Source organism: Dama dama, chromosome 2 (assembly GCF_033118175.1).
Source record: "Dama dama isolate Ldn47 chromosome 2, ASM3311817v1, whole genome shotgun sequence".
Lineage (NCBI taxonomy): Eukaryota > Metazoa > Chordata > Mammalia > Artiodactyla > Cervidae > Dama > Dama dama.
In genome coordinates, this window is record NC_083682.1 from 26,240,015 (window position 1) to 26,256,413 (window position 16,399).

Below are 16,399 nucleotides of genomic sequence, written 5' to 3' on the forward strand. Positions count from 1 at the left end.
TTATATAAGGGACTTGAAGATCCTCAAATTTTGGTATCTGTGAGGGGTCCTGAAACCAATCCCTCACGGATACTGAGGGATGACTATATAGCAAACATTCTCTTAGATGCCTGCTCTCAAAATGAGCTCAGTTAGCTTCCGGGTGCATAATGGAAATTTAGGGACAGCATACCTATTATAGGAACAAATGAGCACCACATTTCTTTGGTTTAACTCTCCAAAGAATCTTGCAAGCCTCTAGTAATTTTATTATTTGGGGGAGGAGCTTATTTTTCCTACTATATTTAAAAAAATATGAGTCTTAAAAGGGGTGCAAAGTTATAGACTGAGTGAAGTGCCAATCAGGTATTATATCAACTTTTTCAAGTGTGAAATTCAGGATTGTTACAGACAACAGCTGCAGATGATACAAAGACCAACAAAAATCTTTTAATTGGAGTTGGTGGTGGCATAATGAAAAGAATGCTGCATATAACTTCTAGAACATTGCCAGTTATTTGAAATAAGGCCTTTAGCAAGTTACTATACTGGTTTCAACTTCAAAGGCTTCATCTGTAAATACCAACATATTGATTTCCTGTTACATACATATTTCTTACCAAATGCCCAGGGTTGATGACTCCAGACAGAGGTGGTTGACTAAGCATAATAGCAACTACCCTGTATTGATTGTTTGCTACATGCCAGGCTTGTGCGAAGTGTTTCGCTTGCTTTATTTCATTTAACACTTAAAACAACTCAGTAAGGTGGGAATATTTTGAGTTTAGCAATGAGGATACTGAGGCTCAGAGGAGGATGAGGGGGATAAAGTCATTAAGAGCAGAATCCAGGAGATGTCCCTTTGTGCAAATACCAGGGGCTTATCCTTTCCATGTCCTCCTTCCCAAGGACATTGCCTTTGTGGCATGAGTGTTAACACACGGAGAAAGGGGGATGAGGAAGAGGCCGAGGGGTGCCTTCCTTACTGAAGAGGAGCACTGGTTTAGAATGCTGTGCTGCCAAGAGCACAATTGCTTGACCTCTCTGGACATCAGTTCCTCTCTTTTTCTTTCTTTTTTTTTTTTTAACATTTATTTATTTATTTGGCTGTGCCGGGTCTTAGTTGTGGCATGTGGGGTCTAGTTCCCTGACCAGGGATTGAACCCAGGCCCCCTGCAGTGGGAGCACGGAGTTTTGGCCACTTGACCACCAGGGAAATTCCTGCACATCAGTTTCTTTATATGCCAAATGAGAGCAGTGGATTACATGAGCCCTTGTAAAAATTATTTTTTATGTTTCAATAGTCTCACCTTTCCATGAAGTCGGGTCTTAAATACTTAAAGTTGTTTCTGAATCCTAAAAACTTCTCAAGGCTTCCTACCTCACAGTGCTTATCTTACCTGCCACCAGGGGGCGCTATGCGGGAAAGATGAGCCAGGCTATCGCTGGCCACCAAAAACCCGGCTAGATTTTTCTAACTCTCCCAGGAAGACCTGAGGCTTTCCTCAGACTTAGAAGCATGGCTTCTACAGAACAGATGCTTGATAAATATTTGCTGATGATAAGGAGGAACAGACCAGGTGAAGACATGGAGGAGAAATCCAGACAGCTGGGTTCTGGGTGCTCACCCTGATACCAAGAAGCTCTGAAATAGTCACACAGTCCGATAGGGCTTTGGTAACTTTTTCTGTAAAAGGCGAATAATGGGATTTGGGAGGGAAATGAAATCATATATTTAAAAACACCTTGAGGGGGACTTCCCTGGTGGTCCTGTGGCTGAAATTCTGTGTTCCCAATGCAGGAGGCCTGGGTTCAATCCGTGGTCAGGGAACTAGATCCCACACACCACAACTAAGACCTGGCACAGCCAAATAAATAATAAATAACTTTTTTTTTAAGTTAATAAAAGCACCTTGGACAGTATAAAGTGCTGTATAAATATGTTGTTGTTGTTTAGTCACTAAGTTGTGTCTGACTCTTTTGCGACCCCCATGGACTGTAGCCCACCAGGCTCCTCGGTCCATGGGATTCTCCAGGCAAGAGTACTGGAGTGGGTTGCCATTTCCTTCTCCAGGAGATCTTCCCGACCGATGGACTGAACCCGTGTCTCCTGCCACAAAGCTACCAGGGAAGTCCATGTAAATATGGCAAGTAAAGAAATGTCCCTATGACATTCTACTCATCTGTACATTATCCTCCTTAATAAATGTTGCCCCCAAGCCCCCGATACCATGCACTTCTGGCCAAGGGCTTCCTCGTGTGTTTGCCTGCTTCTCTTTCCTGACGTTGATGCAGAGACCATTTTTAGGCTGGTTAGCACATTTCTGGACACTGGGGCTGCTCGTGGGGCAGCTGGTTGTTGTAAGTCCTGGTTGGGCCTGAGAGGTATCCAAATTTCTGCCGTGCTAGGGAATTATATACACCCTTGTTGAGTTTTTTTAATCCATTCTGTCTCTGGCATTCAACACGCACCCAGAGATCTCTCTGGAAAAACTGGGGAAATTGGTCTGAGTCACACCCACTGGGTCTTCCATGAGTCCTTGATAAATTACATGTTCCTTCATGGCACCTCTTAATTCATTTCCAATGTAGCAAGAAGTGAATCTTAAAATTTAGAAATATGTTGACTCATTAATATGCTTTCAGTACTTTCTAGCCCCAAAACACAAATCTCTACACTTTCACTGTCCTGAAATATATTCTGCTGAGATGATGTTTTCCTCTTCCTCTTCTAGACTGCCCCACATAGATTAATCTTCTTCAACACCTTTAGAGGAAGACCATTCCTGGAATCCCAAAACTCCACTGTTTTCCCACTTCCCATTAAAAAGCAGTCAAATTCCTCAAGTCCGTGATGTCTGCCCATCTCCCTTTCCAGCCCACTCTGCTTCTGTGTCTGACAGCTGCACTCCAGTCAACCTGAAGTTGTCTCTGACTTACGCACATGCTCCAGACTCTCCTACCTCTGCTCCTATCTTTCCATTCCTACCTGCATACAGCCAAGTCCTGCCCATTCTCCCAGGCAGAGTTTAAATACCAGCTCTTTTGTGGAGTGTTTTCTTCTTCTCAGCTCTCAGTTGGTACTTTCTGCTCTAGGGAGCTATGACTTTCTTTTCCTTCTGTCAGATTTATCTTTGTATACCCACAGTATCAGCTCATGATAGATTCCCTATAAATAGTCTCTAGGCAACACAGATGAATGGAATTAATCTAAAGAGCCTTTAGGGAGTATCCCATTAGACTATGTATTGATCCAAAAATTAAAGGTTGTCTTTTCTTTAAAAGTAGTTATTTATAGCCATTTCTATTGTTTTAGTTCCCCAGCTGACTCCTTGCTGAGTTCTCTGCCTGTTTTTGCTGTTTTCCACATTAAATTTACAGTTTATATCAAGCTCGATCGTTTAATTTTTTTTCCTGTTCCCACTGTTCTCATGTCTCTTTACAATGTATGCAATTACATGAGCTGCCTTAGAGAGTGAGATCAGGTTTTAAATCTTGTGATTAACCTTTCACATTAGGAGATTGCCAGCTCCAAATTTCTCCTGCACTTCTCTTGTTTTGCTTTGGACTAATTTCTCTATTTCATCTCTTTTGTTTTGTGTTACTTTGTAACTCGATTCTTGGCTGCATCCACCAGCTTAGGAGAATTTCTTGCCTTGCTACGTTTTATAGAATGACTCTTTTGCATAAAATCAAACAAATCTATACATGTTGAAAAACACTCTGCATAAATCTGTCTGGTAAGAGTTTCCAGGTGGTTGCCAGAGTTGCAAAGTTCTTGTTATTCTGATATTTTGAACACAGGATCTTAGGAGATGTTTTGAAATTTTACTGAAAATGCAAATTCCATGTATTTGCACGTGGAAAATTTTCCTAAATAGACGACTACTTAGCTTTAAATTGGAACATGAAATTGGAAATCTTTTCAAATTCATAAAATGCTGAGTTTTTGGTCTATATTTGTTGAATTCTTATTTTTATTCAATTTTTTTAATTATAAAAAGAAAAAACCCTTTAGAGTTTAGAAGGCCACTTTAGCATTTATAGTGCAGTAGAAAAGTTTTTTGCCACTGACCCAGCAAAAATGATAAAGGTGTGTATTTTTAAAAATACATACACATGGTACATTCCTTCAGGAAATGAATAATATATGAGTAAACAAGATATTTTATCTTTTAAAGTCTTTTTCTTAAGATCCTTGCAATAATTTCAAGAATACTTGGTTTCCTGGCAGTTTGAATACAACTAATGTGAACAATCAGTATTTAGACCGATGAAAGAGGTTCATTTATAGTAATTGGTTATAGACAACAGCCTAGGATAAAGTTAATTCCAGCCTTATCTGAAAACCCTGATGGTGTTAAAATGGATGTCTAACGTGTTATTAGTGATATTTCATCTGAGGACCTTACCAAGTTGCACACAGCGAAGCCCTTGTCATTATTTTTTACTCTCCCAAAGTGACACTTTAATGAAATGTGCCAGCTCCCCAGTGTTAGGATGTGTTTCATTAATGCCCAGCACTTTTGTTCTATGCTTTACATTTGGAAACAGATTTAAGTATTAAGTGCCTCTAATGTCTGCAGCCAGGGAATCCTTTCCGAATTTGTAACAGTGACCAGAACAGACCGCACTACACTCTCCAAATGGTGCAGTTTTGCATTTGAATGTCTGAATTATCCCGGTTTCTTAGAGACGACCACAACGCCAACATCTTAAATCCTCAAAATACTGTCCGCTTCATTGAATGCTCGTGATCTAAGCATATGTGTAATTATTCTGTAATTCTCCCCAAAATGTGATCCCTTGGAAATGCATACTAGGTTTCTCCTATTGTAAATGCAATGACTATTTCTTTGTGGCCACTTCTTTAAATACGGTAACAAGCAAGTCTGTGTGTCTGGGTGAACTGCCTTGATAATGATGATTTCTTCCCAAGCTCTCCTTGGGACACCCATTGGGGAAAATGTGCCCTGCATTTGTGTAAGAGCTGGGACCCTGATCACAAAAAGACCACTTAAGAGGGTGTACATTACAACTAGAGGATTTCTTGCCAGAAACAGGCCTAATGTCACTCACAATAGCCTTAGAAATCGTCTCAGAGAGTAAGTTGGACTTTGCGCGTGTTACCAGAGCCAGCTGTGGTAATCCATGGCTGCATATAGATTTTAGAGAAGAATAGAATCCCATGCTCCTTAAAAAAGCTTTGGATGTGCTCCACCATGGAAAATTAAAATATACACTTTAGAAACTGACAGCTGGAAAGAAAAGTGGTGGTGGAGGCGGGTGGGAAGAAGCAGACCAGACAGTTAGGGTGTATTTTAACTTCGGTTTTTCTTTTAGAGATTTGCACTTTCTTCGGGAGAACCCGTTGGTGGGAACCACCTTAGCGTTAGAACAATTGTTGCAAACTGTGAGCTCCTGTGTGTGGAAGTCCTTTGCAAATGGTCAATGCCCCGTTCTGATGTGGCTGGGCTGCCCCTCATTAATTTCAGCGCGAGTCAGTTAATTTTGCCTTTTGGTTTAGCAGAGTGCAGTGGTTTTGTGGATGTTTCCTGGCAAATACAAACGAGTGAGGCATTGGGAGTCGGGCGGAAGGAAAGTCAACTTGCAGGGTCATAGCTACACTGTGGATAATTTGGTAATCACTCCACAGCAGGTGTTTGCATTGAGTAATTCCTCCTCTTGGCATAATTTTGCAAATCACTTGGCTTTTACAGCCCATGCTGTTCCCGCAGCACCATTTCTAATGGTAGCGTTCCGAATGATTTCAGCATCGCGTGAGCAGGGACATTAGCTTCCTCCTGGTCCATGTCATTTACTTGTTTATTCTTGGCAATACAATTTTTAGAAATTTAAAATCTGGGAGAAAATGGGGGGCTAGAGTAGGAAAAACCATCTTATTGATCATTTAAAAGAATTTCAAAGTTTGAATTAAGGGAAAGGTGTTTTGATCTTTTCAAAAATACGCAAGCCACAAGTGAAGAAATGAAAAGTTGGTACCTTTTGCACGGAAGAGGGGAAGACAGCAGCTGGAGGTAGGGGGAAGGAGTCAGGAAATGAGGGGCGGGGGTGGGAAACAGCCCTGATAGTTGAGGCCTGTCCTCTGTACTTGACAGGCCCTCATGAGTGATGCCGAGGCTGTGTTTCCATTAGATTAAAAAAAACCAATTTTATGTTGTAAAGTAAATTTTAGAAGTTTAAAAGAAATGAAGGACTTCTTACCGCTATTCTCTGGAACTCTGCATTCAGTTGGGTATATCTTTCCCTTTCTCCCTTGCTTTTCATTTCTCTTTTTTCCCTCAGTTATTTGTAAAGCCTCCTCAGACAACCACTTTGCCTTCTGCACTTCTTTTCCTTTGGGATGGTTTTGGTCACTGTCTCTTGTACAGTGTTACAAACCTCTGAAGCTGAAGCTCCAATACTCTGGCCACCTGATGCAAAGAGCCGACTTGTTGGAAAAGACCCTGATGTTGGGAAAGATTGAAGGCAGGAGGAGAAGGGGGTGGCAGAGGATGAGGTGGTTAGATAGCTTCACCGACTCGAGGGACATGAATTTGAGCAAACTGCGGGAGATAGTGAAGGACCGGGACACCTGGCTGCTACAGTCCATAGGGTTGCAAAGAGTGTGGCACGACTGAACAACAGCAACAAAAGAAGTGAAAGAAAGAAATTATCAACTCAGGACCCACTATGTTGCTTAGAGATTTGGATCACTTCCCAAGGAAAGAATGATGTGCATAAAATCAGCAAAAGATTTCTGAGTTCTTCACGTCTGTTTATATTTATTTTTAAAGTACTGTGATGTATCATTTATCTGAATGTTATTTATTTGCCAATCTGAAGAGAACACAAATTTAAAATGGCTTCATGGTGGTAAAAATACGTGTTCCTAGGTCTGCTCACTAACTTTATGACTGAGAAAACCCCTCAATACTCGCTCAGAGCCTAATTACTTGTACGTTACAAATACTTCTAACACACGTGGATATCCGCTTCTCCAGCTCATAAAAGATTAGCAGGAGCATAGCAGATGGGGAACAAATGAGGAGAAGATCTCAGACATACTGGGAGCAGCAAGAAATAATAGCTGACAGCTTGATTGTGAAGGGGGAGACAGAAAATCCATATAAAGCAAACATAACGTGATGAAAGCTTAGCAGTCTGGAACCATTAGGGGTTTATAATTTACCAATCCCAGAAGGACTCACTCAGTTATAGGATAGAATAAAAACTGATGCTCGTAATTATGACTTCGAGTCATCAAGAAAAAACTGTGTTGTTAAAATGTGCCTGTCTTTTAAAAAGGCATATTTAGAATAATTTCCACTGGCACTGGCTAACATTAAAATGTAGGTCTTTATGCTTGAAAAGCTGACCTTTAGTACTTTGGAAATTTCTATTTACGTGGAGATTATTTCTCTCTCCATAATGCCAAATAATTAGTACATAAAAATTCCTTGTGCTTTGAGTTTTGACATAGCCAAATGTTCTTACTCAAACTGAATTTTGTAACTATAATTCTTTCTCTAGTGAAACACTGGTATAGTGAGGGGAGAAGAAACACCAAAATGAACCAGAAAATTTTTTTGGTCCCTGCTCTGCCTCTGAGATGCCAGGTGTTATGGGGGAAGTCAGTTAACTCCCAGGTGTTCAGTTTCTCATCTATTCAATGGGGTCCTCTGATTCCATACAATTTGACAAACTAAGATTTTTTTGATATAGTAGCTCAATAAATGATAGGTGATTCTCCTTGTGCTTGATTCAGAACTGGATCACACAGGTTGCTTTCCATCTTATGGGGACTAGGGAGACTCACCTCAAACTTTATCCCCACCAGCATTCTGTTAAGATATTTAAAAATGATTCTAAAAGAGCTTGGAGCCAAAAATGTTAATTACTTTTATTTCTGAGTGGTGAGAACACAGAAGATTTTTCTTTTCTTATGCTTTTCTCATACTTCCAACATTTCTAAAACAAATATGTATTATATTACGAGGAAAAAAGTGATAGAAGCTATTTTTAAAATATTGACACAAAAGAGAAAATTTTGAGGCCTTTTAATGCTTAGAGAAATTCAGCCTTAAAGACAGAACTCATTCAAAATGTTGTTGTTCAGTCACTAAGTGTCTGACTTTTTGTGACCGCATGGACTGCAGCACTCCAGGCCTCTGTGTCTCTCCCAGTCTCCTGGAGTTTGCCCAAGTTCATGTCCATTGAATTGGTGATGCTATCTAACCATCTCAGCCTCTTTTTCCCCTTCTCCTTTTACCTTCAGTCTTTCCCAGAATCAGGGTCTTTTCCAATGAGTTGGCTCTCCATATTGGGTGGGCAAAGTATTAGAGGTTAAGCTTCAGCATCAATCCTCCCAATGAATACTCAGGACTAATTTCCTTTAGGATTGACTGGTTTGATTTCCTTGTAATCCAAGGGACTCTCAAGAATCTTCTCCAGCACCACAATTTGAAAGCATCAGTTCTTCGGCACTCAGCCTGCTTTATAATCCAACTGTCACCACCATACATGACTGCTGGAAAAACCGTAGCTTTGACAAGATGGACCTTTGTCAATGCAGTGATGCCTCTGTTTTGTAATATACTGTCTAGAATTGTCATAACTTTCCTTTCAAGGGGCAAGCGTCTTTTTTAATTTCATGGAAACTTGGCAACTATTTTCTCTGCCACATTCAAGACTCTGAAAATCAGTGGCAATTTTTCAGACTTGAGGAGGAAGAGTAGCATCCAGCAAACCAGGGGAATATGACATTAAAAGAAAAGTCCCCAAATAAACAACTGCTTGTAGCCCTGGACTCCCAGCTGCCTCTGTCTTCTAGATTATCATGGCAAAACATCCTTCTTGCCAGGAATAATCTCATTGTGACTTGTCAAACACTAACTAATAAGAAAGGAGCGTTTCTCTAGACTCTGAATCTCTGGGTAATTTCCCCAGGATCATCTCCTTGGGTTATTGTTAGAAAATCTGCAACCTACCCGAAACCTGTCTAAAAACAGTGGAGAAATAGGAAAGGATCTGGGAGGCTGGTGAAGCTCTGCGGATATTTAATGTCCCGGGAAACTGGACTGCTTGAATGCTAGCAACTTGGAAACCAGTCGACTGCAGTTGAGGAAAAGGGGCCTGGCTGGGACAGCCCCAACTTGGCAACAGCTTGTAGGGAGTAAATCCTCTCACTGAAGGTCTTGCTTAATCTAAATACATTCAGTTTCAAAATCTGCCCTTGATCTAAGCCCCTTAAGCTTCTGGGGGAGGACTAAGGGCCTTCAGGGTCAATGCCAATAACAAAAGATGAGAAAAATGCCCCTTTCCTCATATCTCATTGCTGCATTCTATAAACTGTTAACTCACTGCAGAAAATGTTTCCTTTCAATGAAGTTGTCTTTGAAGATCCCTCCTCCCTTCACTTTAAAGATGACATTCAGTGCTTCCTTTTTTTAAGACGGTCAACATGGTTAGTAGAAGGAACACCAGACAAAAGGTTTGGAAGTCTGAGTTATAACCCTGAATGTGCGCCACCAGCAGTGGGGTTGTGGCAGATCAGCTGCTCTGAACTTCAGTGTCAGCAATACAGTGAGGTGTTTGGACCTGACATACTTTTCTCCTAACTGTGGTCTTTGTAACACTTGTCTTTAAGGGTGCTTTCCCAGGGGTGTGTGTTAATCACTCAGTCATGTCCTACTCTTTATGACCTCATGGCCCTGCCAGGCTCTTCTGTCCATGGAATTCTCCAGGCAAGAATACTGGAGTGGGATGTCATTGTTCAGTCGCTCAGAAGTGCCCGACTCTTTAGACCCCATGGGCTGCAGCACGCCAGGCTTCCCTGTCCTTCACCATCTTCCAGGGTTTGCTCAGATTCATGTTCATTGAGTCAGTGATGCCATCCAATCATCTCATCCTTTGTCATCGCCTTCTCCTCCTGCCTTCAATCTTTCCCAGCATCAGGGTCTTTTCCAGTGAACTGGTTCTTTGCATCAGGTGGCTGAAGTGTTGAAGCTTCAGCTTCAGCATCAGTCCTTCCATGAATCTTCAGGATTGATTTCCTTCAGGACGGACTGGTTGGATCTCCTTGCAGTCTGAGGGACTCTCAGGTGTCTTCTCCAACACCACAGTTCAAAAGCATCAATTCTTCCGCACTCAGCCTTCTTTATGGTCCAATTCTCACGTCCATACATGACTACTGGAAAAAACCATAGCTTTGACTATATGGACCTTTGTTGGCAAAGTGATGTCTCTGCTTTTTAGTATGCTGTCTTGGTTGGTCATAGCTTTTCTTCCAAGGAGCACACGTCTTTTAACTTCATGGCTGTTGTCACCATTCGCAGTGATTTTGGAGCCCAGAAAATAAAGTCTGTCACTATTTCCACTGTTTCCCCATCTATTTGCCATGAAGTGGTAGGACTGGATGCTATGATCTTCATGTTTTGAATGTTGAGTTTTAAGCCAGCTTTTTTACTCTCTTTTACCTTCATCAAGAGGCTCTTTAGTGGGTATCATTCCCTTCTCCAGGGGATCTTCCCAACCCAAGGATCGAACCCAGGTATCCTGCATTGCAGGCAGATCCTTTACAGTCTGAGCCACCAGGGAAGCCCATTCCCAGGGGTAGGATGATTATAATGAAATAAGTTTGGTCAACACTGAAGACCACGTTGCTCCTTGGAGATTCACAGTCTTATTAGCTTATTAAAGGCTCTGAAAAGTCCTGTAGTAGAGAAACTTTTTCAAATGTTTTCAAACCAGTATTTCCCAGATTTCTTTACTAAACCAGGAAGCCCTTTAATCTGGTAGTTCCCACTGTGAAGCCCGAGTCCCTTCTGATAATGACACAAAAGGTTCTGTGTCTGGTCTCCATTTTAGCAGTTACATGAGTATGTATGCAGAGGGTGTGAGCAAAGTCAAGGCATGATATATTTTACATTGTTGGAGGCTCAAGATGGGGAGATATAATTTATTCATTGGTTTTGGGAAGTAAGATCTGAAGCTACCCAGTAGTTACCTTAGTTTCTGTGGCTGTTGTAACAAATTGTCACACATTTGGTGGCTTAAAACAGCAGAAATGTATTTTCTCATGGGTATGTTGCAGGAAGGGGGACCCCTTCCAGGGCCCGAAACTAGGCTCTTGTCTAACACTCGGAAATGAATTGTCCAAGGAGACACATGTGCTGACAAAGCAAGAGATTTTATTGGGAAAGGGTGCCCGGGCGGAGAGCAGGAGGGTAAGGGAACCCAGGAGAACTGCTCTGTCACATGACTTGGGGTTTTATGGTGATGGGATTAGTTTCCAGGTTGTCTTTAGCTAGTCATTCTGACTCAGAGTCCTTCCTGGTGGTGCACGCCTTGTTCCGTCAAATGGATGCCAGAGAGAAGGATTCTGGGAGGTGGTCAGACAGGTGGTGTCTCCTTTTGACCTTTCCTGAACTCTTCCGGTTGGTGGAGGCTTATTAGTTCTGTGTTCCTTACCAGGACCTCCTGTAGTAAAATGACTCATGCAAATGGTTACTATGGTGCCTGGCCAGGGTGGGTGGTTTCAGTCAATGTGCTTCCCCTAACAGATATTTTATTGACATTGTGTAGTCTGTATACAAATGCAATTGCAAGTGTAGAGTTATTACCCAAGTTCTTATGTGTAATATAAGACCCTCTGTCCCAGGCCATAAAAGCAGTATTAATGTAGTGGTGAAATGAGTATGAATTCCATTAATCAAACTATGAGTCCAGACCTGTCACTTAATATCTACATCACCTTAGGAAAGTTATTTAATCTTCAAAACCTCAGTTTTCTCATCTGTAAAATGGAGATAATAATAGGACCCACCTCTGTAGAGTTGCTGTGAGGATTAAATGAGATGAAGACTGTAAAGAAATTAGCACAATTCCTAGTGCATAATTGTGTCTGACTCTTTGTGACCCCTTGGACTCTTTGTGACCCACCAGGCTTTTCTGTCCAAGGGATTTTTCAGGAAAAATACTGGAGTGGGTTGCTGTTTTCTTCCTCCAGGAAATCTTCCTAATTCAAGGATTGAACCCTCATCTCCTGTGTCTCCTGCATTGCAGGTGGATTCTTTATGTTCTGAACCATGGGGGAAACCCAGCACATTGCCTGGTTAATAGTAAATGCTTAATACCTCCTGGTTATTATGGTAATGCATCTAATCAGGGGTGGAGGTGTGTTCTGGGAGACACCTAAAGTAGTAGGAACAATGTGGAAGAGATCTGGAATCGTGGCATATGAAGATGACTATCCTTGGGGGACATGAGATCTGTCTTCAGATATACGGGTATAGGCCTTTGAGCCACAGTGATACAAGATGGCAGCCACCATGGGCTTGGAAGTAAAAGTCCCTTGTGATTTCTGGCATTGGAAGAACTCGGAGAAGGCCAGAAAGGAGTCAGAGATGGCACAGTTAGCTGGGATGTAGAAAATAACAATGACAGGACACTTACAAGATGGACATGGATGATGATTGGGCCACCAGTAACAATTTATGAAAACAAGATATACACCCTTAAAATACAATGTGGACCTAAATACCTAGAAGCACCTCCCTTTTATACAATTTGTAACAAAAATTCATCTGAATGGAGTTAATAATTCTAATAGAGTGGTGGACCCAAGAACCATATCAGTGCTAGCAGAGTGGCAGAATTCATATAGCATCAGAGTTGTTCTGCAAGAGCTTTGGTGCCTAATGGTGTCTAAAGAAAATATGAAGCTCCTTCAGCTGCCTGAGGCACACCCTGGTAGTTCAGATCGTAAAGAATCTGCCTACAATGCAGGAGACCCGGGTTCAATCCCTCGGTCAGGAAGATTCCCCTGGAGAAGGAAATGGCAACCCACTCCACTTTTCTTGCCTGGAAAATCCCATGGAAAGAGGAGCCTGGCAGGCTATAGTCCATGGGATCACAAAGAGTTGGACACGACTGAGTGACACACTTTCACTTTTTTCTTTTTTTTTTAAACAAACATTTATTTATTTGGGTGCCCTGGGTCTTAGTTGCAGCATGCGAACTCTAGGTTGAGGCATGTGGGATCTAGTTCCCTGACCAGGGATCAAACCCATGCCCCCTGCATTGGGAGTATGGAATCTTAGCCCCTAGACTGGCAGGGAAGTCCCACTTTCACTTTTTCAACTGCCTGAAGGACAGTGTTACAACAGTTAATCAAAAAGGAAAATCACAAACCCTCCCCTACCCACCTTCCGTTTAAGCAGTCTTCATTTTCCACAGTAGTAAATTTTCTAGATATGTCTTGTAGACCTCAAAGTACTGGAAAGGAAGCTCCCATTCAAGGGCAGCTTAAGATACTGTAAGTGATGTTAATTTTTTGTCCATTTGAAATGTATGTTTTGCTCTAACAAATCATCCTGTCAAAGGTAAGCACTGTCTGCATAGTTGAACTTCTGAGATCAAGAAAGTATGTTTTAATCGATTCCTATCATAACTGGTGGGGCACATCTAACTCAGCCATAAAAAAACACCTCACACAGTCACCTTGCTGCTGATTACATGGCCTGGGGTCTCTGCCTTCTCCCCTTTCCCCTCCCCCTGCCTCCCTCCCTCCCTGCCTGCAATAGCCCTCAGCTTGGGTTGGTTTGCTAGAGTAGATGTGAAGGTTTCCAGTCACAGCCTGTGGGATACTACTGAGTGGGTGAGGGTGCTTTGCCCACATCCCTGATCTCTTCCTCTAAGTCTTAAATGATGCCTCCTTCCAAGCCATCTACCACCCTTGGCTGAGGCACAGATTGTAACCCCCTCTGCTCCCTTCCTGAAACTGGCCTTTGGTGAGGAATTCAGGACTTTCCCCATATCTTCTCACCCCACCTTAATTGAAGGGTGCTACTTTTTCCTTCCTCCTCCTCAAGTCCCTTTTTGCACCATCACCACCCAGCAGTTTCCAATGATACTTCCTTACTTTTGACCAGAAGCCATCAGGTAAGGCTGGAAAGAGTCTCTGACCTCCCTCATTTAGTTTTGGAACCACATTTATTTACTCTTCACCAGACCCCTCAGTTGAGAAGATCCTATGGAGGAAGGCACGGCAACCCACTCTAGTATTCTTGCCTGGAAAGTCCCATGGACAGAGGAGCCTGACAGGCAACAGTCCATAGGGTTGCGCAGAGTTGGGCATGGTTGAAGCAACTTAGCACGCACGCACCAGCCTGGAAAATGAATACTGGGTTCTCACCCCGTCACCCTCTGCTGTCATCGTCAGCTGATGTGTTTTATTTATTTATTTATTTTTTAGCTCAGGTTTTGATAAGGTAAAAAGAATAGTCACCAGGGTCACTCAGACCTGCCAGCTCTGAGTCCTTGGTGGTTACACTTGGAGAAAGGCCCCAGAAAGCACTTGCAAACACACACAATCTTTCTGAATGAATTTTTTTCTTTTCCTGTAATTGCTTTGCTCTTAAAAATTGAAGAAGTTATGAACAGGGCTCTCATTCGGTCATCCTTGCAGTTCATTTAGGTCTGATTTGAAAGCTGATAGCAGGAACAAAAAGAACCTTGCATTTGGTGCATACTTTGGTTTTGGTACTGCTGCTTCTCTTGGGTGTTAGCAGGGATTAAGAAAGAACTCTGTGCACAGCAGATCCTTGAAACTCCTGGCAAATGGCTGATTTTTCCACTTTTCTGTTCAGGACCACTAAATGCTTGGATATGGATGCATACTGAAATAAAACCATTTCACTGTGTTCCAAGATTTTATATATGAATATGTTCTCATTGTTTTTCAAGAGATAGAAATCCAACTTAAACTCAATTTTTTAGAAAAGGAAATTAGTAACTTTACCCCTAACTTTGGGTTTCCTTTGTGGCTCAGCTGGTAAAGAATTCGCCTGCAGTGCAGGAGACCTGGGTTCGATCCCTGGGTTGGGAAGATCCCCCGGAGAAGGGAAAGGCTACCCACTCCAGTATTCTGGCCTGGAGAACTCTATGGACTGTATAGTCCATGGGGTCGCAAAGAGTCGGACACAATTGAGCGACTTTCACTTTCACCCCTAACTTAAAAGTTTAGGGAAATACTAACTTTGGGCCTCATTAGATACATGGATTTAGACACCATCCTTAGGATTTATCTTTTTCTCTCCACCACTCTGTCTATCCCGCCTTTCCTCTGTGTTGATTCCATTCTCAGGTAGACTGTCCTCTCGTAGTGTAAAGATTGTTGCCAAGGACACCAAACTTTCTCTTAACTCCTCAGCGATTCAACCAATTTCCAAAATATCCTGAAATTGATTTTCCAGGTTGTCAGGTGTCCTGTAGCAGAGGCAGTTTTTCAGATGTGAGCAATCCAAGGTTGAACTCTGGACAACCAAGCCCGGATCACATGTCTGTTCCTGAACCAACCCCGTAACCAAGGATTTGAAATGCTCTGTGTGACCACTCTGGGTCACACATTTGTTCCTGAGCTGCACGTCCCCCCAGTAATAGTGAGGAGATGGGGTTTCTAAGCACACTCAGGTAGCTTTCCCAGAAGGTGTGGGAATGAATGAAAGACAAATGAAAGCAATATATGTATGTCCTCTATGGCTGCATTAGGGACCTGGTGGCAAATAGTAAATAGAATCTTTCCTCTACTTGGCTGACTGCTCATCTGTTGTTCTGGCTGGTTCACTGTGCGCTTGGTAGAGTCTAGGTGGAGAGATGCTGAAATTCATTCAGATTCCAGCGTTAACATTCTCTGATTTGTTCAGATTCCAGCATTAACATTCTCTAATTCACTCAGATACCAGCATAAACATCCTCTGATTCATTCAGATCCCAGTGTTAACATTCTCTGGGGCTGTTCTCCTCCTGTGTTCAGTGGACCCAAGAGCTCCTGAGTATATAACATATCATCCAACCTGGGACCACTGTGGGAGTGAAAGGAAATAAGTCTGCTAGGACAACAGGCAGAAGCCAGGGCTGCCCCAGGAGCTCTGGGACTTGTGACTGTCCTAGATTCTGCCCCTGTTGACAGAACCCTTACTGTGCTGGGTCTGGGGCAAAGCGGTGAAAAAGGTATCAATTTGGGATGTTTATTCCAGCTTCTTTCTCTCCATGAACTGAAGCCTGCCAGTCTCCTCTGTCTCTGGGATTTCCCAGGCAAGAATACTGGAGTGGGTTGCCATTTCCTACTCCAGCCCATCCACCAACGCAGGATATTCCCATTTATGTGTGTCTTCTTAGTGTCTTTCATCAAAGTTTTACAGTTTTCGTTGTACAGATCTTTTACCTCCTTGGTTAAATTAATTTCTAAATATTTCATTTTTTGATTGCATTGTAAATGGGATATTTAAATTTCTTTTTTGATTAGTTTGTTCTTAGTATATAGTATAGTATATAGAAACACAACTGATTTTTGTGTTGATTTTATATCCTGCAACTTTACTGAATTCATTTATTAGTTCTAACAATATTTTACTGG

The 16,399-nt window shown here is 42.1% G+C and overlaps 1 pseudogene; it reads left to right on the forward strand.

The window, feature by feature from the left end:
* Positions 1 to 12,299: 12,299 nt before the first annotated feature.
* LOC133068370 (ubiquitin-conjugating enzyme E2 variant 1-like) lies at positions 12,300 to 15,346 on the forward strand (annotated as a pseudogene).
* Positions 15,347 to 16,399: the final 1,053 nt, after the last annotated feature.